The sequence below is a fragment of the Anolis carolinensis genome, chromosome 1, assembly GCF_035594765.1.
Source record: "Anolis carolinensis isolate JA03-04 chromosome 1, rAnoCar3.1.pri, whole genome shotgun sequence".
In the NCBI taxonomy this organism is placed as follows: domain Eukaryota; kingdom Metazoa; phylum Chordata; class Lepidosauria; order Squamata; family Dactyloidae; genus Anolis; species Anolis carolinensis.
The window spans coordinates 145961893-145985090 of NC_085841.1; positions in this window are offsets into that span (position 1 = coordinate 145961893).

A 23198-nucleotide genomic window follows, 5' to 3' on the forward strand; every position below is an offset into this window, starting at 1 on the left:
TAATGCAATTTGACCCCACTTTAACTGCTGTGAGCCAATGCTGTGGAATCAGGGGAGCTGTAGCTTGGTGAGGCACCAGCACTCTTTGGCAGAGAAGGCTAAACATTTTCTAAAACTACAACTCTCATGATTCCATAGCATTTAGCCATAGCAATTTTTTTCATTTCAGGAGCGACTTGAGAAACTGCAGGTTGCTCATGTCCCTACATGGGAAGCTGGAGCAGACAGATGGGAGCTCACCCCCGCTCCCCAAATTTGAACCACCAACCTTACGGTCAGCAGTCCTGCCGGCATAAGGTTTTAATCCGTTGTGCCACCGGGAGCTCCAGTCATACCAATTAATGTGGTGTCAAATGGCATTCATTCTATAGTGTAGATGCCTTTCTATAGAAGGCAATGCCTCATGATCGTATCGGAAGTAGGCTGCTGAAAGGAAATAATATCTTTGCTAGCAATACTGGGAAGGTGTTTCAACAATATTTTGACCCCAGACAACATTCTGGCATTCATAAAGCAAAGGTAGCTTTTTTAAAAGGCAAAAAATATCATTAGGCCTTTAGTTCACATTTATCTGTCAGTAGGTGCTAGACTCCTACGTGCTAATTTTATCTTTTGAAATCCTCTTCAGAACAGACAGTAAAATGCCATGAGTGGGTGGCAGGGTAGACAGATAATAGGCTATATCTCAGACTGTTAAAGCATCTCATCTCATTCAGAGCCACAGAAATTCATGTGCAAATACTTTGAAAAGTTTCAGGATGGTTCAGTGTTTCAGAATATTCTTTAAACTACTAGCTATGATCCTGTTGGTTTTTTTTTAAAATACATGTGCAGTTTCCTTTATGGAAATCATTCGAAACTTCTGCCCAATGAGCAAAATCTGCACTAACTTCAAGTTTTCAGGAGATGAGTTGTGCCCCACATTGTGTATTTTGTTACAAAGTGTTGACATTCAACACAAGGGGTGATTTTTTCATGTCAGGAGCAACTTGAGAAACTGCAAGTTGCTTCTGGTGTGAGAGAATTGGCCGTCTGCAAGGACATTACCCTGGGGATGCCTGGATGTTTTACCATCCTGTGGGAGACATCTCTTATGTTCCCACATGGGAAGCTGGAGCTGACAGATGGGAGCTCACTGACTTTTTGGTCATCAATCCTGCCAGACAAGGGTTTAACCCATTGAGCCACTGAGGGCTCCTACTAGGGGTGATGTTGCACATAAACAAATGGGGAGATTTATGCAACCCCAATCTAGGATACCAGCCTATGCATTATAAGATGAGGTGGAATCTTTCCCTTAGCTCAGCATAAATGACTTGATCATTCTTATGGCTGATGTAATTAACATCAGGCTTAATTAGGTAAGTGATCATGCTTTTATGCAAATGTGCCTCGTTAAGAATCACTTACATGGCAGCGGAAATTAATATTTGCAGTTTGAGGACAAATTTGGGAGTGACCTATTCTAGAAGTAAACATGAAAGGTAATCTTTGTATGCAAATATAAGCTATTAATTTCAGTAGCCATGCCCAAGTATGAGTGAGAAGGAGAAATGATCTTCAAAATGAAGCAATTTGATAGCCATTAGCCTCATTAGATTGCTGCTTTAATGTTCAATCATTCAAAGAACACATCATGGGCTCATGATTCAGTTATATCTGAATCTCCACTTCTATCCTCTAATTGGAAGATCTATTGCAATAAAGGTGTGGGAACAGAGTGTCCGTTTAGTCTGTGTGCACACAAGTATGTGTGTATGTAGACACCCACATATATTTTAATAGAGTCCTGTTTGATGGCTTTGTTCCTTTACAGAGGGACGTTTCCTGCATAAGAGTTGGCATTGTATTCCTATGATGCTCTGGACTTTGATAACTATAGAATGAATGGAATTTGACACCATTTTAACTGCCATGGCTCAATGCTGTTGATTCCTGGGATTTGTAGTTTGGTAAGGCACTAGCACTTTTTGACAGAGAAAGCCAAAAACCTTGTAAGACTATCAGGATTCCATAACATTGAGCAATGCTTCAAACTGCATTCATTCTATAGTGCAGATGCAGCTTAGCTAATGGAACAGTATAGAGCAGGAACTCTCATTTCCTGCAAATCCAATCATTATCTATGACAGTGGTTCTCAGCTTGTGGGTCCCCAGGTGTTTTGGCCTACAACTCTCAGAAATCCCAGCCAGTTTACCAGCTGTTAGGATTTCTGGGAGTTGAAGGCCAAAATATCTGGAGACCCACAGGTTGAGAACCACTGGTCTATGCTGGCTTGGGCTGATGAGGGTTGAAGTTCAGCAACATCTGGAGGGCTTCTATAGAAAAATGTTGGAAGTTGGGAGCTCATTCTGACACACACTCACACATCCATAGCCCAGGCAACTATTGTGCTCTGTGTGAGCAAGCCAGTTCTAGCACTCACATTTTCACCAGGAGCTATTTATTTTAAATTTAGTAGGCTTAAACTTTTCATTCAAGACCAAGGGATTCCAAAGTACTTTATGTTGCAGCGGAGACAGCTTATAATAACATACTGTGGCTGGGAAAACCCACTCGCCTCCTGGACTGTGAAGTTCTAAGTAGCAAAGCTGCTAAAATCAGAAAGAACAGGAAGCTTGGAGGGGGTGTGGGGTGGGTGGAAGAAGATTAGATGTCTTGATTAAAAAGCCCTGGCACTTCAGCCTTGTTGATTCTGATTTCACTAGACTCCTACAGAATGTGAAGAATTAATATGAAAGCTAAGTTATTAACCAGCTAGCTAGCTAGGTAACAAGATCGATAACAAGCCAGCCATGTAGCTAGTTAGATAAAGCGCTTCCAGACAGCAATTTATTTGCCTGAGTTGCTGTCCCCATGGGCACCCAAAAGAACTGGGCTTTCCCAGGAATTGTCACCCTGGCATGGGGCCACCCCAATACAACCACAAAGCACTTGAATTAAAATAAAAACTTGAAGCACCATGTCTCCTCTCCAGGAGCAATTTTCCTCCTCGCCCCCACCTCTTGGCGCATCATTTCTACGTGCCAAGAGGTCTCCCAGAGAAGCGGCATGGCGCCCGGTGAGTTTTATTTTAATTTTAAGGACTTTGGGTGGGTGGAGGGCTGGGAAGGGGTGTTACTTATTCAGTGAATTTGAAAGTAAGCCATTCATCACTTTTTCAGGGAAAATAAAACATCCTGTTTATTTAGAAATCTAGCTATATACTGATGAAGTTCAGGGGTCCATTCACATAATACAAATTTAGTGTTATTGTTCGACTTTCAAGGCAACTGTCCTACCATACAGATCGGGCAGACCTTTAAGGTCTAGCAAGGAGACTCTCATCTCCATACAGCTCAGGGACAACCTACAATTAAAAATCACCAGAGAAGGCACTTTTTCAGGGGTGGCACCAAAGCTTTGCCAACAGAAGAAATCAGATCAGCTCTCACCCTCATGTCATTTAGAAAAGGAGTGAAGACTTTCATGTTTGAAACAACTTTTAATTGAGTCTTAACTTAAGCCTAGGACCTTATTGTCATGTGGGAATTTTAGATGGATTTCAATTTAATTTAATTTAATTTAATTTAATTTAAATTGTCTATAAGATAGATGATGCTATGGCGCATTTATGTAACTCTGAGTTGTTTTAACCAACGGTTATGTTACAGTGTATATTTTAAAGTTGTTGTAAAACACTTCGGATATGCCTGGAGAAAGGTGGATAGAAATTCCCAGAATAAATAAATAAATAAATAAATAAAACTGTTCTCTTTTATGGGATTAGCACTTCAGGGAGAGGCTTTTAGAATTCTCATCCATGACGTTCTCCTTTGAAGCCTTTGACCGAACTACAAAGCCCAATATTCCACAGGAGAGAAACTTGGTAATTTAAGTGGAATAACAGTACTATAATTGTGTAATGTTAATGAGCCCCAGGTTTCCTCTTCTTTATGAAAGAGTGTGTCTGTCCACTGACAGATAAAAATTGGATAGTCAACTTATTCTGTAGGAAAACTGACTTCTGAAAAAAGGAGGTATGTAGCTTCAGAGAACCGTGGGACTCATCTATGGGTGTTTATAAGCAGACACATAATGCAGCTCCAACCTTTATGAAAAATATTGGTTGGAAACTGCATTATGGCTACACAGGGTTGCTGTCAACAGCCTTAGAGGTGTGACAGTGGACTCTGCATTGCATTATCTGGCAGTGTAGAATCACTTTTGTTACTGAAAGATCTGCTGGCTTTGATTATACTTGGGCCATCTGTAGCTGGTGTGCCACATTTTTTCTTTACCAGAGATTGATTGTCCACAGTGTTTCATGTAGTTCTTTTTATGTGCCATCAAGGTGATTTTCATTTATGCTGACCCTATGAACAAATGCTCTCCAAAAGATGCTATTATTAACAGCCCTGCTCAGGTCTTGTAGGCTTAGGTTCACAGTTTTCTTGAGTCACTCCACCTGGAACATCTTCTTGCTTTCCTACTATTTTCAGTGTTCCCTTGCATTATCACATTTTCTAACATGTCATGCTGTTTCATGTTATGTTCAAAATAAGATAGCTTTAGTTTATATACTTTGGCTTCTTGAGGGAGTTTGGGTTTTATTTGCTCTTATTTGCATTTCTTCGACAACCTATTGTATCAGTAGAGATTTTCTCCAATGTCACTTTTCAAATCACTGAACTTCCTATGCAGATTACTGTAATGTGCTCTGAGTCAGATTGCCCTTGAAGACAACACAAAGAAACGAACATAGTAAATAAAATGTGGAGGTAGACTGTCACTACCAGCATATAGAAACCACATTACCTCAGTCTTCAAAGCTACCAATGAACATCTATTCCAAGTTTGAAATATTGATGATTGCTTCCAAAATCCTAAACAGTTTGTGCCTCCAGTACATGAAGGGGATGCTTCTCCTCATACGTACCTGCCCAGTCATTCAGTTCTTCCAGGGATCCCTTTTGATATCTCATTACTGCAAACACTACAGCATGTGGTGATATGGGAGAGGGATTTTTTCTCTGGAGCACTCCACTTGTGGAATGTCCTCCCTGTGATGACTCTATCTTGGCACTAAGTTAAAGCTCCAATGTTCACCCAGGGATTTGAGACTTACTGACCATAACTTAATGTATGGGCCATTGAGCTCAGGAGTTTGTGTTGATTTTGGGGAATTCTCTTCTATTCTTTTGATTTATTCAAATCCTTTAAAACTTGTTTGAAGTAGGATAGAAGTATCTGGGTAAATAGTTTCACATTTATTCCATTAATATCATCGTTGTCTCACTCGTTCAATCGTTTTCGACTCTTCGTGACCTCATGGACCAGTCCACGCCAGAGCTCCCTGTCGGCCGTCACTGCCCCCAGTTCCTTCAAGGTCGAGCCAGTCACTTCAAGGATACCGTCCATCCATCTCGCCCTTGGTCGGCCTCTCTTCCTTTTTCCTTCCATTTTCCCCAGCATCATGATCTTCTCCAAGCTTTCCTGTCTCCTCATGATGTGGCCAAAATACTTCAACTTTGCCTCTAATATCCTTCCCTCCAGTGAGCAGTCGGGCATTATTTCCTGGAGGATGGACTGTCTGGATCTTCTTGCAGTCCAAGGCACTCTCAGAAATGCACATATAATATAGAAATGTACAGTATGACTCCTGTTTCAGCAGGGGATACCTTCCAAGACAACTCCCCATCCAGCATGGATATTTGAAATAGTGGACAATAACAAACCATATATTTTGATTATACTTATGCTAGCAGATTCACAATAGAGAGGCCCACAAACATTTCCAAAGAAGGAGGGATAATTTTCAGAGTGTGGGTAAACAAAACCATGGGCATGCAATCTGTGGCCAAGGGTGCTATACTGTATGATGTTAGTCATGAATTCACTTACACTTTCAGATACTCAAATTATGCCCTCCTAGATTTTGTTCTCTCTTCTTCCTTCCTTCCTTCCTTCCTTCCTTCCTTCCTTCCTTCCTTCCTTCCTTCCTTCCTTCCATGGTATCTCCTCTCCGTGATAATCAGAGCACAAGGATCAATTAAGCACAGCATGGGCCCAGTAGAGAGTAAGCAGCAGCTGTTGTAGGAGTGAGTAAATTTAAATCAAGTGACAGCTTATGGGATGCTGCTGGCTTCCTACTGGCAACTGAGTGAAAATGTATCAAATGTACTAGGAACTATAAGTGAATGTTTCTTTGGAATACCAACAGCAATTATTTTCAATGTGACATTAATACCAGAATACTGGGAAAGTGTTCACATAACTGTCAAAGGAATCTTTCAACAATCATTAACATGGATCAGATTCTTGAATTCCAGATCAGATTCTGGAATACTGTGTCCAGTTCTGGGCATGACAATTCAAGAGGGATATTGACAAGCTGGAAGGTGTCCAGAGGAGAGCGACTAAACATGATCATTCTGGTGCCTTTGCAGTGTTAATTAATACAGCCCAATGTTTAATCTTATGTATGTCCAATTCCATGTAAATGGAATACAAAAATATATGTATTAAAAAGTCCAAAATAATGTTTATGTTGGAGAAAAGTTAAATGAAACTGTATATATTAGCAAGAATTGGCTTCTAAAGTTATATGTATTTGATCCGTTAATTTAGATCCCATCTTTCTCCCAACAAGCAGTGACATTCAGTATTGCAGATATGGATTTGTATCCTAGAGCTCTGCATTCAGTAAGACTATAAAACCTTACAGTGAAACTATACAGCAAGAAATCCGCATTCATGGGTATACATTTGCTTTTCCCTGTTTTCCCACTGCTCATGCGATAAGGTCCCCTACAAACACTTTCCTGAAGTATAGGTAAGTGATCTATCTGTGGTCATACTGTATAAAAGCACCCCCCCCCCCTCAAGCCCACCTTAATGGCCAGCAGATGCATTGGGTGAAGGAGGTCTGTTCAGCTGTCATTTGGTCTGCAAGGAGGAGGATACTCCTGCCAGTGAGTGAGACTTACAATTAGAAGCAGGATCCTGTCACTAATTCCTCATTACTGCAAGCAACTTCTTCCTTGAGTTCATATCACCTTCTTTCACCCAACGTGACTGCTGGGTTTTAAGGTGAACTGGAATTGCAAGCCAAGGGACAATACTTTGTGATGCATTTGTAAGTAAGTAGATAATGCAGAAAATCAGTGAAGCAACCCAAGACAGATTACATTTTTAAGATATATATATATATATATATATATATATATATATATATAGCCAAAGACTGGAGGATACTACTACTACAACAACAACAACAACAACAACAACAACAACAAAACTGGATGAACTACCATGCAAAAGGTCTAGAAATGTTCAGTGTACAATAATTTGAAAGACATAACAGTGCCCATAAAAGTGTAGTACACACTATTAATTAGGAGCCCTTTTGTACTAAATGCATGTTAGTGAAAAATGCACCATGTTTGTTTATATGAAGGAAAAATGTGTACAAAAATGTATACAAAAGATCAGAGTCTGTTGCGGAAATTGGACAGAATGGAGACAATGAGGACAATACTTCTCCCCTGATTGAATAGGTCCCCTGGGTCCTAATTTGCTTCCAAGGACAATTCAGAATGCTAGTTATGACCTATAAGCCCCGTGTGGCCCATATCTCCCTGTATAGAGTTGAAAGAGATCATAAGAGCCATCCAGTCCAACATATTGCCATGCAGGAATACACAGAGCACTCCCAACAGATGGTCATCCAGACTCTGTTTAAAAACCCCAGAGATGGAGGCTCCTACATCCTCCAAGGCAGCATATTCCACTGTTGAACAGCTTCACAACGATTCCTTTCACACGGACTGTTTTCAAGCCAGATGTTACTCATCTTATATCTGTGTATTTCAATTTTTTTGGCCTAAGTATAGGACCTTTCCTGTTGAAATTCATTTTGTTAATTTTCGTCCAACTCTCCAGTTTGTGAAGGTTATTTTCAATTTTGATTCTGTCCTTTGGGATATTAACTACACTTCCTAATTTGATGTTATTTGCAAATCTGATAAGCATGTCCTTTATTCCATCATCTAAGACATTGATAAAGTATGTTGGCTTTTAATACAGAAAGTTTTAAAAGAATGGCTGAGGGGAGTGCTGAACTGTTGTAAACTGAACTGTTTTTAATACCGTTTCAAACGTTTTTAATTGCATTTATTTGTTTTAACTAGAGATTTGAAGTGTTTTAATATTGTGACTAGTTTAATTCTGTTTTAATGTACTCTTCTTTTGTTTCTAACTAGATTGCTCTTTTAAACTGTAAGTCAGAACTGAGTCCCAATGTTGAGAGGAAGGCAGGATCAAACTGGGTTGCTGTGAGTTTTATAGGCTGTATGGCCATGTTCCAGAAGCATTCTCTCCTGATGTTTCACCCACATCTATGGCAGGCATCCTCAGAGGTTGTGAGGTCTGTTGGGAATTAGGAAAGTGGGGTTTGTATATTTGTGGAAGGGAGAAAGAACACTTGTCCACAGATATATAAACATTCCTTGCTTAGTTTTCCAATATATCTCATAACCTCTGAGTATGCCTGCCATAGATGTGGGTGAAACGTCAGGAGATAATGCTTCTGGAAAATGGCCATACAGCTTGGAAAATGCACAACAACCCAGAACTCTTGTCTGCTTGGAGAAGATTATTTAAGGATCAAACTATTTAATAGCAATGGCTACTACAACATTAATAACAACAGCAACCACTACAACTGAATACATGAGAACCAAGATAAACTGGAAATAGATTGATCTGTCCATACTTGTTTCTATATGGATCTCATCAAATGATGACTAGAGAAAAAAAGCTGAACCTGATAATGGAAATTACTTAAGAGTGGAAGAATAACAATAATTGAAAAGTCACGCCACAAAAACTATTATTTTGAACACTGTGTTCCTTTGGGGTGGGGAGAGAAGTAGACATTCTCACCCTTGTTTCTCCTGTGAACATAGTACATATCTTTTATTACAAATCCCAAAAGCTGCAAAATTATTCTCGGTTGTTAAGAACATTAAAAAAAATGAAGATAAAGGAGCATCAAATCCAAGAAAGGTTTTGAAATGCAGAATGGGTGGCTGCTTCGTTGGTCTGCAAGAAAGAACAATGGCAACCAAAATAAACAACAGCGTCAATAGGAATGGAGTGTTATCACGATGATCCTCACACAATGCAACTCAGCTCCATAATAAGCCTTAGAACTGGGGGATGGAGGGAATTAGAGTAATTTGTGAAATCATTGCCATGTGCTCTTGTTCTCTGTGTTCACTTCAATTGTGTATTTTATTCACCATGCCTATTAGTGCTGCTGTGGCAATCAGAATGGGGAAATGGTTTCCATCTATCATCCCGATTCTAACAAGAAAAGGAAGCAGACCGTTTTAGTTACAGTGCATTAATGTTCATTACTCCTCTAATGAAGATTTGTGTTGCTTTTTCAGGAACCTTGAAGCTAATTTGTAACTTATTTGTGGCAATCCAAATCATTCCAGTGCTTGTATTCATTTGAATTCAACTCACTGCGATCTGGTTTGCACATGCTCTGGGCAAGAACCACTACAAAAAGACCCGAATGGATAATCTCTCCCATTACACAAGATATGTGGCATGTAAGGGAAATCATGCAATGATTCTGCATGCAGTCATAATCACAATTGGTTCTTGTGTTGATTTTGCAAATGAGCATAGTCATCTTTTCTTCAGATTATTTTTCTATTCCTGAAAAACAGAGAGGCGAGCCTAATTTAGGGTGCATCTACAGTATGGAATTAAAGCAGTTTGACACCATTTTAACTGCCATGATTCAATGCTATGGAATCTGGGCTTTATAATTTGGTGAGGTCCCAAAACCCTTTGCTAGAGAAAGCTAATGAAGTATAAAACTATAACAACACTATACCATCTGTAACTTATAGCCCAGTTTAAAAATCTTCATTTGGGGACATTGATTCAATGTTCTTTTTTTTGGTTTCCCACAAATTGATGTTGTTCTTCCACCTGAGATGAAAGTGTCTTTGTTCCAAGAACCCGTAAAATAACCCAAACTGGAAAAAATAGTTGCTGTACTATAACCAGTTTCTTAAGGACATAGTGAAAAGCCAACAACTAATTGACCTCCTTGGAGACTCTCATCATAATAAAGTGGACAATAGTTTTGGTAGGTAAGTATTAACTGTATTTTTATCTCTTTCTTGGTGTGTATTTTTAAAATGGTTGTGAATATGTTTCTAGAGACTAAGATAGCTAGCCATATGTTCTTTTAAGATTTGAAAGCTTAATTCTAAGATTTTACTATACTGTTTGCAATAAAAAATTGGCCAAACATGATCTTGACCTCTGTCCAGTTCCAAATGAATGAAAAATCCTCCATTATAAGGTAATTGCTTGATCTTTCTTCTCTGATGCTCTCCCAAGTCAGTAACCCTCATATATATATATATATATATATATATATATATATATATATATAGCAACCACAAAAGCAACACATTTTAGATTTTCAATATCTATATCTATATATCTATATCCATCTATTTCCATCTATATCTAAGCTATATATCCACCCAAAATAAAAGTGAAAACCCGTATGTGTGTATGTGGCACAGGTGTCCGCTCACACACAGCCTCCAGCCTCCACAAACAGGTTATAGTTCCCACTGTTAAGGAGCCACTGAGTCACTATTTTCCACTGACATTATGGTTACAGCGAGCTCCATGAACATGTAGCCCAAACCCTGCCAATGTCCTTCCCAAACACTACGATCCCCCACCCAAAGAATGCTTTCATTTGGGGACCATTTCATCCTAGACTGTGCAATGTCCTCCACCACAGGCAGGCATCCCAGGGTTCTCCATTGGTGTGAAATTTGCATGACCCCGCCTACTGCCCTTCCCTTTCAAATCTGTCTGCAGAACAAACACAGCACAACTACACTTCTTGGAGGAGTTTGGGAGATTGAGTCAACATGGTGGAAGTTGTAGTTCACCCTACATCAGGTCAGAACACTGTGACTCCTACTGGGGAATGTAGAGGAGTTGTAGTTCACCTACACCCAGAATGCTATGAACTTACCCAAACAATGATGGTTCTGGGCCAAACTTGCCATGCATACCTGATATGCCCAGATTTGAATACTGGCGGGTTTTGAGGGGAATTGGCCTGGAGTAGTAGGTACTGGGATTTATAGTTCACCTGCCATGAATGAGCACTTCGAACCCCACCGATGATGGACCAGGACCAAACTTGGCACACAGAGCCCCCATAACCAATAGAACATATTGGACAAGTTTGGGGAAAAGAGAGTTATAGTTCACCTGCTTCCAGAGAAACTGGCCCACACCGACAATGGACTGGGACCAAAATTCACACAGAGAAGCATGACCAACTGAACATACTGCAGGAGTTTGTGGGAATGGGCCTTGATTCTGGGAGTTGTAGTTCACCCGCATCCAAAGAGCACTGAACCCAGCCAATGACGTATCTGAACCAAACTTGGCACACAGACTGAACATTGCCTGCCGTGGATACACACAGATGTTTCGAGACAATTGCCCCAGAAATCTGGGAGTTGTAGTAGTTTACCCCATCCAGAGAGCACTGCAGCCGGGCGATGACCACACTTGGTAAACAGACCCAAAATGGCCAACTCTGAATACTGGCAGGTTTGGGGGGGATTGACCCACGATTCTGGGAATTCTGGGGCCAGGCTGTGGCGCAGGCTGGTTAGCAGCCAGCTGCAAAAAATCACTCTGACCAAGAGGTCATGAGTTCGAGGCCATCGCCGGGTTCCCAAGCTAGTCTCCTTATATGTAGTGCTCATTGTTATAACTGTTCCTTTCTTTACTGGAAACTCCCCCAGACCTAGAACTGATTGCCTGTATGTGTGTGTGTGTGTATATATATATAAGTTGAAAATCTAAAATGTGTTCCTTTTGTGATTTTGTGGTTGCTATTAAAAGATATATATAACCATGTCATATTCTTTATCAGTGGTCCCCAACCTTTTTTTGACCAGGGACCACTTTGACCAGGGACCACTCTCCAACATTAGTACCAAAAGGATTACAAATCAGTTTTTGGTCAACTTTAGATTTGGTTTGGTTATTTGGTGTGGTGATTCAGAAAATTGCATTGGATAGACCACATCAGCTCTAGTTTCTGAAACAGAACATATGCCATCCAGTAGTTGCCATCTGCTCGCCCACAGAAAACCATATTTAATACTATAGAACTGATGTGGTCTATCCAATTTTCTGAATGAGCACACCAAATAACCATAGGAACAGGCCTAAAAATGATGACACCAAGGCTTCCAGGTGCCACATGGAATGGCTCTGCTCAACAGGAAGGAGGAGGAAGAGAAGCAGCAGTCAGGAGGCCTGTTGTTGCACTTTTCGTGCGTAGTCAGCCTCGCTCCTCCCGACATTCCCATTGCCTCGGCACTATAAGAGGGTTTTGTGAGACCAGTTGCTCTTGTTGCAATAGGAGAGCTCTCTGGAGGGACCTGCACTGCTGGCATTTAAGTTTTTTTGGGGGAGATATGAAGTGGGGATGGCTGGATGCCCTCCCAGGTCAAACTCTGAGCATCTACTCACTCTCCCCCAAGAAAAAGTCTAGGGTTGTGGAAGGGTGTTGGGGACAAAATCCCAGGAGGTACCTCTGGGGATTTAGTTACGTGAAAAAAGCCCCTTAGGCCTCTTTTGTACTGTCCTTATATTCTGGATTTGATCACAGATTATCTGCTTATCCCAGATTATATGACAGTGGAGACTCATATAATCTAGTTCAAAGCAGAATCATCAAAGGGACATTTGTCGGAATCTTGTTGAGTCCTTACATCTTTGTATGTGATGTACATCTGTGAAAATTAGAATTGTGGACTTGTGTGATGTCGCTATGCATTAGAGGGGTACTGTTACATTAATATGCAATGGCCAGTGAAGTGTCAGGTGTGCATTGGTACATGGGGTGCATCAGTGTATGATGCATATAGCTCATAATGGACAATGATATCCACAGCATAGTGATTTGCATCACATAATGATGTGAACTATGCACTAATGTATTTTGTACACCAGTATGCATTGTTTCAATGTGCTTTAGATCCTTAAACTAGTATCCCATCACACATCTTTGCAATTCAGAAAAAAAGTGTTTCTTAGCATCTTATTCTTAGCTAGTGAGTCTGTATTTCTCTACTAACCACACATAGTACTGTGCTTTCACACACAGACCCTCACTGGAGTTTTGTGATGACTAATAAATTTATTTACCTACAATTTGTTAAAAGCTGGAAATAGGAGAGGATGTATTTTATTTAGATATTGGCTGTACTGAAAGTCCTTCACAATTACATTAGTATTTGAAACAAATGAATCAAGCATAGCTGTGAATGTGAAAATTCAGAAATTAACAAAAAAAAGAAGTCCAATGATCCAGCTTGCTAGCAGCACTTAATTCACTTAGCTTGGACTTCATGAAACTCAAGGAGCCCATTGATGTCTGGAAGGGGACTGATAAAATAGCTTGCTTCCATGTATCCTCTTTATCAATCTAACAAAATATTTTCATTCTGTGTACCTCAGTAAGACTAAAGAAAGAGGTGTATTCAGAAGCAGAGCTTGAATGACCTTTTGATCCAAGCTTTTACAGTCTATTCCCCTAGCCCAAGTGTTGTTTAAATCTTGCTGATACATAATGCCTCCTTTCTAGGGAAAACAAACTTCATGGAGCTGAATCTCAGCGGTTCTTTGAAACACCTACTGAGGGATCAACATGCTACTTACTTTTGCAAGGTTAGTGTTTGCTGCCATAGAACATGGTATATTATGTAATCTAACGTGCTAAATCGAAACATAGTAGACCTACTGAATCATTGGGAATTTTATAAGTCAACACTCCATTTGTTCAGCGAGTGTACTATGCCGGGTAGTTTTAGATACTGATATCTAACTGCTAGCCAACATATTTTAGAGACCTGCATTGACTTCCTAGGGACTTTTTGGGAAAAGAATAATACATAGCTAGAGAGCCAGTGTTGGGTATAGCAACCTCCCAAGCCTCTCAGTATTTATTTGTTAACATATATAAAGGTTAAGGTAAAGGTTTCCCCTGACTTTAAGTCTAGTCATGTCCGACTCTGGGGGTTGGTGCTCATCTCCATTTCTAAGCCGAAGAGCCGGCATTGTCCGTAGACACCTCCAAGGTCATGTGGCCGGCATGACTGCATGGAACGCCGTTACCTTCCTGCCGGAGCGATACCTATTGATCTACTCACATTTGCATGTTTTCAACCTGCTAGGTTGGCAGAAGCTTGAGCTTACAGCGGGCGCTCACTCCGCTCCCCAGATTTGGAACTGGGACCTTTCGGTCTGCAAATTCAGCAGCTCAGCGCTTTAACACACTGAGCCACTGGAGGCTCCGTTAACACACACACACACACACACACACACACACACACACACACACATTTGCTAACCTGTATTCTATGTGTATGTTGATTTGTCAGTTTGACTGTATCTCTTTGGTGTGGGAGGGGTTATAGACATGCGATTGTACTGAGCATGTTCAGATTCAGGACTCCATTTTGTATTTAGTTTCGCATCAGTGGAGGCGGATGCATGTATATGCTTAGAAACTTAATGGATGCAAGTATGCTTATGGACTTAAGTGAGTTCAAGTATACTTAAAGACTATGATTAAGAATGATACCTTGGGTACTTAACACAGAGAGAAGCTATATCCTATCTGTAACTGAACTTTAATAAGAAATGTGCCTGTATGGTGAATTAATACAAGGTGTTTATGAGTAAACAAGATATGTTATTTTGCAAAGAAGACTTTTTAAAATCTCTTTGTGCATATTTTAAACTAAAAGGTTTTTAAAGGGAGTGTATATGATTTGGGTAAATGCAACTACAATTTCAACTTTAAAGAAACAACCATCCTCTGCTAACCAAATATATTTTTATAGTGGCATGTCTTTGTCCTCAGCAGTTCAAAGACATGGTTCTTCAGTTTAACAGCTGAGTTACCTGTGTGCCATTACATGAATGCTCGTGAATATCACTTGTTCAAAGGTCATGCTTTTCTTGACTAGTGGCTTTCAAAAGATGGTCGCCACATATTCATGGAGATTCACATTTGCCTAACAGTTATGACATCATTTTCCTTTTCAACAAGGTTACGATTGCCATTTATTTCCAAAAAGGATATGTGCCCAGAGATTGGGTACAGTTATTTTCCAATTGCGAGTATGGTGTTGTAGTTTGAGTGTTGAACAATGACGCAGAGACCCGGGTCCAAATCCCTATTCCTCCATGAAAAACCTGGATGACATTGGAAAAGTCACACTCTCCCAGCCTCAGAGGAAGGCCATGACAAATCTTCCAAGCTCTTGGATAGTGTACAGTGACTCATGTTTCATTACCCAAAAAGAATTCTCTACTTAGGATTCCATTAACTGAAATTTAGGACTTAATCACATGAGGTATTGATGGATAGCATCATATATTTGTGGCCTTTAGTCCTGTGGCGCTGAAATCACTATATTCTGTTATTCATTTCTTACAATATGTCATCTGAATTTGCTGGTTTCTTCATTGCTAACTGTTTTTATCCTTATCCCACAAGTGAGTGAATTGTCTGCTCTTTCCTCTTTAAAAAAAGGGCAATAGTTCGACATGGTAAATGATTAAACTCTTATAGTATCAATATTGGTGATAAAAAGGATAGAAAAAGAAGAAAACCTCACTATTAAAGGCAAAAAAAAAGCAATCTAGAAAGTAGCAATCTTTCTATATATATATATACATACTGATCAAGCAGTTGCATTATAGCAGAGTACCAGAGACTCACTGCTGGTTAGGAGACTGTCCACAGGACAGCCCATTTGCCCATGTCATATATTCAATTCAATTCTGACAGCTCCCCACGTGTTTTTGTACTTTTGAAATGAAATACCCAAGTTCCCAAGTCCAGAAGACGACCTCAGTCTGTCTTCCCCCCTCCCTTTTTTTGGACTGTTAAAGATGTTTGACTACCAAATCATGGCGGGCACAGGCAGGAAGTCACCCTGTGTTGTGGAATGGGCTCCATCACGTTTCATTGCCTCAATTGCTTAGAATGGCTTGAAAACCAGGGGGGTTGGGGGCATGCCGTGTGATAAGGTCCTTAGATATCTCAATAAATCTAAGGTGCATTTTCACCCTAAGTCTATAGACTTAATGTGGTTTGGCACCACATTAACTGCCATGGCTCAATGCTATTGAATCCTGGTTTTTGTAGTTTGGTAAGGCACCAGCACTCTTGGGCAGAGAAGATTAAAGACCTTGTAAAACTAAAGCTCCCATAGTTAAAGGTAAAGGTTTCCCCCTGACATTAAATCTAGTCATGTCCAACTCTGAGGGGTTGGTGCTCATCTCCATTTCTAAGCCAAAGACACCTCCAAGGTCATGTGGTTGGCATGACTGCATGGAGTGCTGTTACCTTCCTGCCAGAACGGTACCTATTGATCTACTCACATTTGCATGTTTTTGAACTGCTAGGTTGGCAGAAGCTGGGGCTAACAACAGGAGCTCACCCTGACCCCCAGATTCAAATAGCCAACCTTTTGGTCAGCAGTCCAGCGGTTTAACCCAGGGCTCCCATGATTCATCTTCATTCTCACTGCAGTCTTTTAAATGTTTTGAATTTATTTTAAATTAGTGTTTTATTAGAAGGGTTTATTTAACCTTGAAAAATGTATTTCTTTTTAAATAGTATTTTGTTATAATGTAAGGTGTGAGTCACCTTGGATTAATTAACAGAGCGAGTGAGTGTGTGAGTGGATAGTAATGAACCCGCCCATTACTGATTTATCTGCACCTCTGCTTATTATACCCTCACCATCATCTCCCCATAGTGGACCATTGGGAGATACACAAAATGTAAAAAAAAACAAAACAAAACCCAGACTCATGGGAGAAAGGACTGACATTTCAACTACAGCTACTTTTTAGGAGCAATTTTCTGAGAGTTAGAATCACATTAGAAGATGCTGTTGGCCCTGACTGATGGATGAGTCAACGAGTCCTTGTTTTTCATGGTCACATTTCATATAGTGTCACTTCACTTGTTTGTGTCACTTTGCTTGCTGTGAATCTAATAGGCATGTTTTCAGTTGCTACGAAGATGGGATGCACAGCAGACAAATGGGGGAGATGCTCCCTGGTTCCATCAAAATGATTATATTCTGCATAAGTTATTGAACAGCCACATGATTTCTTTACTCTGGATGGAAAGAAAGTTGATTTCACAAAACTTAGGATTTAGTTCCCTGAAAATGACACCGTAGTGAACGAGGTACCAAGGGAAAAGAAGGGAATGAGACAGAAAGAAGGGGGGGGGGGGGGGTAAAAGGAAGGAAATTGCCAATTTGTATGAAGCAAATATTTCTACCAAATGTGAATATCTCTATTAGTACAATTCAGGAGTATGAAAACCATTACTGTAATGTGAAAAGGAACCAACATAAAGAATTTATATTCAGCCACTCAGTATGTGGCTGCATGGAGGGTATGCATGTAATCACCAGTAGGCATTACGCTGATATCCACCCTCTTCTCACAATTATTTGTGTACCTAGCAACTTCCTGAGTGAAGGAAGATAGACGCTTTTGAACTGTGGTGTTGGAGGAAAACCCTGAGAGTGCCTTGGACCGCAAGAAGATCCAACCAGTCCATACTGCAGGAAATAATGCCCGGCTGCTCACTGGAGGGAAGGATATTAGAGGCAAAGATTAAGTATTTTGGCCATATCATGAGAAGACAGGAAAGCTTGGAAAAGATCATGATGCTAGGGAAAATGGAAGGAAAAAGGAAGAGAGGCCGACCAAGGGCGAGATGGATGGATGGTATCCTTGAAGTGACTGGCTTGACCTTGAAGGAACTGGGGGTGGTGATGGCTGACAGGGAGCTCTGGCATGGGCTGGTCCATGAGGTCACAAAGCGCCAGAAGCGATTGAACTAATAAACAGCAAAACAACAAGCAACCAATATGCCTGCCACAGAAAGTAACAGAGGTTGCTATGCTTAGAAGCTCTAGAATCATAAATTCAGCAATGCAATGAAAAAGGCACACACCAGAGAGCAAGAAAGAGCAGAACTACTGTCTGAAATAGTGGACCCAAACTTTTGGTCCTTGGAGGTTGTTAGATTTTGATTACCAGAAACCTAGCCGCTCTGGCCAATGATGAGGAGTTCTAGAAGATGTAATACAACAACATCCCATAGATTTTGGACCTATAGTTTGAAATGTAACTGAAGAGTTGGGAAAACAGGAGCCCATTATCCAATTATTGGAGAATTTGGTTTTGCCAGTTTGGCCAGAGGCCACAAAGCCAAGATGACAAGTTGAGGGAGGAAGTTGAGGCAAGAGTTTAAAAAGAGAGGAAGGTGGAGGGACCCCCCCCCCCCAAAAAAAGGAAAAAAAAAGAAAAAAGAAAGAAAAAAAGAGAGAAAGAAGGGGGATGGGTAGGTTATTTTTTTGTGGAGCGGGGATGATTAAAGTTTAATCCACACAAGTAGTTTCTATTAAAAATAAAAAGTTATATAATTTAAGAGAACTGTCCTCCAAGTCTATGAGTATGCTGAGAGGTCCTATTAGAATTGCTAAACAGCTGAAAAAGTATTCTGCATTTGATTTAGACTTAATAAAAATCACACTTGAAAATATATCTTTTTTTGCACTGTGTGCATAAAATGACAATAGAGAAATCTCTGAACAATTGTCTCAGTGCAGTTTTGCATCCTGTACTTATTGTAATTCAAAAGCTGATCTGAACATTCGATTAATATTGAATTAATTGCAATGTGTTATTAAAATGTAACTATCTCAAACATTTGCTTTGAACCCTGTGGCTGGACTAAAATTTTGGTTAAACTTTTAGTAAAACAATTTGTGGCACCTCAGCTCAATGGTAAAGCCAGGAGCTTAGATTCCAGTACTTAAAATGAGAACCTTCTGAGTCTCCTAGGCGATCACCAACTTTAATTAAACAAGTCTGAAACGGAAGGCCATTGAAGGTGCTGGACCTGAAATGCATTAAAATGATATAATGTTCTTTTGGAGAGCTTCCACTGATGTGTTCTTCAAGACAGTTTTTCAATGGGGATGGAAAATAAAATTAAAAATGCTGATGGAATATGAGTCATGCGGAAATGCGAGCTTCAATAGAGTTTGGACATCCGAGAATCATATTCCCCTAAATGCATTACTTGGAAATATCTTCCACTGATGAAATTTGTATGTGATTGACCTGACCTCATCCTCGGGTGCACATAGGGGGCTTCTAATGTGCACTTGAGCTTAGCATGTGGAGGATTCATGGCAGTTATATAAGCTGGGAAATGATTCATGCAAATGCATGTGTAGAATATTCTCTGACACAGAAGATAGCAGAGATATTATTTTTCACTAACTTTCTTTTTAAAGGGACCCATGAATAATTTAGCAAATTTTCCCACTGTGAGGTAGTCTTTGAAAACCAATTTCTGCAGCCTAGTCACAATTTGTGTCTTATTCTGTTCAATATTCACATGTGGTTGTTTTACGCAGAAAATAGCATTTTCTACATAGAAACACACAAAATATTTTCTATATAAATAAAACACATGTAAATTTTGCACGGATTCTACACAATTACAGCATCTTGATTGCAGGGAACACCCTTTTCTGCACAGAAATTATTTCTAAATACAAGTGCTGTTCCCTATGTGGAAATAGCTATTTTTGGACAACAAACCTAGGTACAAATTTTATGCAGAGCAAGCCTTGAACTATGAAATTAAAAAACAAAAACAAAATAATAAAAAATTAAACTAAACGAGAAAAGGAAAAAAGACAAAATGTTTTCTAAATTTTTGGGGGGAGTATTTTCAAATATTTATTATATCTCTGAAATAGAAGATGGAATTTCGTGGAGTTACTCAAGCCTCAGGATGATTTGCTTAGCGCCAGTAAATTTAGAACTGCCATCTGTTTCCAAGATTGTCTCTGTGATAGCTGAAGTAACAAGAAAAGTGGCTTGAATCCTAATGTGAGCAGAACTATTTTTACATGGCAGGTCTTTCCTACCGCCACTACTGCATGCTCTAAAAAGCTATTCTTGGGGGTCAGGAACCCACTGGAATAGCATTGTAAACCGGAGGAGCTGCAAGGTGGAGACAGAAAGTCTGTACAAAACAAAATAGCTATTTTGTTTTAATAAAACTAGATAGAGAATCACACTGCTTGCTATCTCCGCATTCACTCCTGTTTGCTTTATTTGTTTTAATGGTTACATTTCCTGATGTTTCCATCTTATCCACATATCTCTTGGGGATAGCCAGGTTGAGAAAGAAAGGGGGACTGATCCAAGGTCACCTGAAGAATGTTATGCCATAGGGTCTCCTCAGATGGGCAAAATTGCCCATCCTACTTTGCTTTTACCCCTCTTCAGGCACGGAGCCCATTGACTCCCATCCCACAATGTTGATATAATTCTGGCAGGGCTCTGTGCCCGAAGAGGGGTGAAATCAACATTGACTGTCATGGCAGCAACACAGGAGGCCTCCTGTGTTGCATAAGGAACAACGGGGGGAAACCGGGTGGTATATGCTTCCTCCTGTGGGATGGGGTAAGTGGCAAGGTGGGTGATGCTGGGTGTGGGATGACAGTTTCCCTATGCCCCCTGCCAGTCCCCGTCAGATTCGCCTATGGTGAATCCAGAAATTAATGTGATGAGATCCTTTGTGCAGACTCTTGGACCTGCACAAAGGATGAGAATATAGCCCAGTGATTCTTTTTCACTCTTGGAAAGAGTGAAAAAGAATCACTGGGCTATATTCTCATCCTGTTATTTTGGGTGCATTTGCACTGTAGAATTAATGCAGCTGAACACCAATTTAACTGCATTGCTCAGTGCTATGGAATCAAGGGAGTTGTCGAGCAGCCTTCTTCCCAAAATGGACTGGTGCCTCAGTAAACTACAGCTTCTAGGATTCCATAGCATTGAACCATGGCAGCTAAAATGGTGCAAAAGGGCACAATGTAGATGTATCCTTCATCCTTATGCAGTTGATTCTTTTCATACTTTCTTGTGATTTTCTGCTTCTTGTTGGGTCAGCAGGCCAAAAACTTAAGGAACTGTGTACTGAGGAGGAGAGGAAGGCAATGGCAGCAGAAAAAGGAAGCTTCAGAGAGTCTTGAGCTGCTGGTGGACAGTGGCAAAAGGAAACAAGTATTTATAATGGGAAGAGGAGGATGCAGCAAGCCTCTTCAGCATTGTCTGCTCTGCATTTAGTTCAAGCAAAAGTGGGGATAGAGACAAAGTAGTAGAGGAAATGGCTGCTGTGTAGCAACATGTGAAGGTCAACCAGTTTTTGGATCACATGTTCCTAAAGTGTGGCATGAGAGAGGATGGATGCATTTATGAGTACAAAAGATTATACATGACCATTGGTCTTGTTTCTGTTTTGGTAGAGAGCAAAGATATATTTATGAGGGGGAAAAGAGATAGTTAAACAAGGAATTCAGACAATTTCTTTCTACTCTCAAGGACACTGCTGGTGATGCAACCCTTGTGCCAAAAGACCTGCACAGCTTTCTTGTTTTTAATCTTTCCGGTCATGAATACTGATGCCAATCTTCCATTCATCATTTATTTACAAACTGTCTTTAATTCTCTCCCCTCACCAGCTCTGGTTTTTACAATCAAGAAACTTTAAAAATGTGAAATGAGAGCATTTGTTATGCTGACACCATTGTGCTGAAACTGAAACAAAGGAAGGCAAAATCAATACTGAACTTTATATGTCATCTTGGAAGTTCTCTTCACAGCCTCCTAACCCACTTGTCTGACTTGCAATCTATATTTATAACTATAAAAGCGATTTTACTGTGGTTTTATTTTGATTTCTATTATAATCACAATGGATAAATGGTTGTTGTGAGGAGCTACATACCTAACTATATTTCTAGGTGTTAATGTATAAAACCATTTCAATCATCTTGTAGTTCCCTTAGATCTGTATTTCAGATATCATACAGCTGAAACACCATGAAAAAACTACATCTCCATCATACAATTGCAGTATTTTGAGCCCTCTGCAACAGCATTTTGCAGAATTCTGGGATTTGTAGTTTAGCAAAAGGCTTAAAGTTCTTTGCTAGAGAGTACTAATGCTGCAGCTCAAGGGCAAATATTAAAGCTAACATTAAAGTATTGAATTAAAGTGCTTTATTTAGTGAAGACCTAAATTTGGACTTTTACCAGACATCCTTGTATATGTTCTGTATAATTTTCTATCCTATTACACACACTTTAATAATGATAAAAAGCAGTCATCAAATGAAGGGTTGAAAATATTATTTATTTGTTTTAAAAATTGTCAAAAATCTGCATGTGGTCACTTCTGTCCAGCATGTTATTTTTTGTACAGAGCAGAAACAATAATTTCTCTGCAGATTTTTTTCTGTGCAGAAAAAATAAAACCATGTGTGAATTTTGTGCAGAATAAGTCCTTAACTTCCAATAGTCAGTTTTCAAAGACTTTCTTGTAACTAGAAGAAAATTGCTAACATTACCCATTGCTTCTTTCCAGATTGAAAGCAGTGAAGAATTACATCCCTAACCAAAATGTGACCTATACATATTTTACTAACCTCACCACTAGTGTTAATAGTAATACTCAGATAACCAGAAAATAATAAAAGGTTTCTTTATAATAGCAACTATTTCTGTGTCCTATAATTTCTATGTTCTTTTTTCCAACATCATGACTAGATTGGGAACCTCACCATCAAAATGCACAAGCAGTCTTTAATACCAATTTAAATAATTTTTGGAACAAAAGACCTGACTGCACAGCAGCTGTGCACTTCATTTCTCACCTAGCTGATAGCCTCTCATTACATGGATCCTCTATTGTACTTCCATATGTACTTCTTTTGAGACAGGGGAGTAGTGTGTATTTTCTAAAAATTATCTTTAGTGAAGGAAAGGAGAGGGAAAAACAACTCTTTTAAACAGAACTATGTTGGCTCCTGATCAAGGACATGTTATATAAGAATGGCTAGGCAGAAGGGAAACCAGAAAGAGCAACATTGCTTACCCATATGCAATTGATTTAAAACTGGCTTCCTAGCCATGCAAGTATGGAGAGAGATGAGTCAGCTAAAAATAC